Source organism: Propithecus coquereli, unplaced genomic scaffold (assembly GCF_000956105.1).
Source record: "Propithecus coquereli isolate 6110/MARCELLA unplaced genomic scaffold, Pcoq_1.0 Scaffold25, whole genome shotgun sequence".
NCBI classification, from domain to species: domain Eukaryota; kingdom Metazoa; phylum Chordata; class Mammalia; order Primates; family Indriidae; genus Propithecus; species Propithecus coquereli.
In genome coordinates, this window is record NW_012148063.1 from 841,021 (window position 1) to 843,009 (window position 1,989).

The following is a 1,989-nucleotide window of genomic DNA, read 5'->3' on the forward strand; positions in this document are numbered from 1 at the left end:
AATTCTTCCATTCCTTTTCCACTTTTTAAAATAACTTAAAATACTCCATCACATGTTCAGGAAATTTATTTGGGGTTAAGTCTATGGGTAAAAATATTTTAAAATACAGAACAGTTGATAACTGACTTCATTGTGATTCCATATATATAACAAACATCTATAGACCATCTATGCATCGTTCCAGGTAGTCTTTGGGGTATGGAATAATGTTAGCAGTCTGGCAAAAGCTAACACTCAAAGGTTAAATGCAGAACGAAGACACACCGTTCCAATGGCTGTCGAGCACTAACAGCATACCAGGTGCTTGGTACAAAGTAAAACAAAATGGTTTGTGATTTGACATTCAATTATGTTAACATTGGAACTCTGTCTCTCAATTAAACTAGAACACAAACATTTTGAAATGTCAGTTTTTGTTCGTGAGCTGGCCATCAACAAGCAGAAACTTGGCAAAAGAGAAATAGAGAACGTGATTTAGAGAGACTTTCACAATTACATGTTCTTCTCTTAGTCCTCTATGACAAAGTAAGTTCCAGAGTATACTTGCTTAGTTCACCTTTTACTGTGACTGGTGATAATTACCAATAAAATTTAAAAGTACTAAAGTACTAAAGACACTAATGTAGTAAATACAATTCATAAAGGGGAAATATGCGTCTGAGTGAGACACAGATTTGCACTTTTAACCCACCTCATTCATGGCTGATAGACTAGAATGCTGTTATAACTCCATGTACTATCTTATGAAAGATAAACTGCAGAGTAATGAAACAAGTTTCCATAAGTTACACAACTGTCTTCCTCAGATCTTGCATCCTAAACTAAATACCAAAATCATCAACCGCTGCTTTTCTGACTCTAAGAGAAATGCTCTTTCCTCTCCACGTACTACACAACCTCACAGATATGGATGCAAAAATCCAGTTCAGTTGTCCCTTTAAACCACAGATTTGCACACCCAAATGTCTACTGTGGCCTTCCTTCATCAGAGTATCTTAAATTCTCTTCCATATCCTTTGCCATGCATGGTACCACTGGCAACTCAGTCTTGTCCATGGGTCAATGGCCCCAATACCCACCATTTTCCCTGTCAGTCACTGTCCCCCAGATGCTCAAGTCAGAATCCCTGGAGTTGCTCAGCTATTGCCCTCTCTCTCATTCCTCCTATTCAAACCATCAACAAACATGTCCTCTTGATTGATACAAAGTAACATCTTGCATAGGTCTACTAGTTTCCATTTCCCCTGCTAACACCCTAATACTATAAAATACAAAAATATTCTTAGAGTCAAAATCCTGTCCTACTTCTTAGTGGTTGAATAACCTTGGGGAAGAAACTTAACTTTTCTCTTGGTTTCAGATCCTGTATCTCTTATAATACTATTTATTATTAATAGCAACAACGATAATGAAACTTGTTGAGTGCTTACTATGTATCAGACACTGTTGTGATTATTTTACACATCTGGACTCATTTCATCCTCATCATACATTGTATGAGGCAATTACTATGGGTCTGATTTAATAGCCAAGGACACTAAGGCTCAGAGAAGTTAAGCAGCTAAGGTGATACAGCAATAAGTGACAAAACCACAATTTGAACTCAAGAGTGTGGGCTTCAGAGACCATGTTTTTAATTTTTATTCTTCTGACTTTGTAAATTTAATATTAGAACAATGTTTACCTAATAGGTATGCTGCAAAGAGTAAAGACAGTGACACGTGAGATTTTTTTGTGAATATAAATGTTTTTGATAATTTTACCCTGTAGTTTTAAGAATGTAGGCTACTGGAAGCCAGGGGTAATTTATCCCTCCAGATGAACATCTAGAAAGTTCCATGTTTCTTGGTTAATGATGCATTTATTTGACATTTTGCAATGTTTTTTTTTTTTACAAATCAAAATTTTACATTAAACTCTTCACCCTAATTATGTGTATCTATTTTATAAATCGTCCATCATTGTTAAAGATAGCATTCAATTAAAACT

General features: G+C 35.4%; 1 protein-coding gene across 1 annotated transcript in view; it reads right to left on the reverse strand.

Annotated features, from left to right (window-relative positions):
• SYNE1 (spectrin repeat containing, nuclear envelope 1) overlaps positions 1-1,989 on the reverse strand; it is a 534,160-nt gene that overhangs the window by 154,851 nt on the left and 377,320 nt on the right. The gene's annotated exons all lie outside the window — the stretch shown is intronic.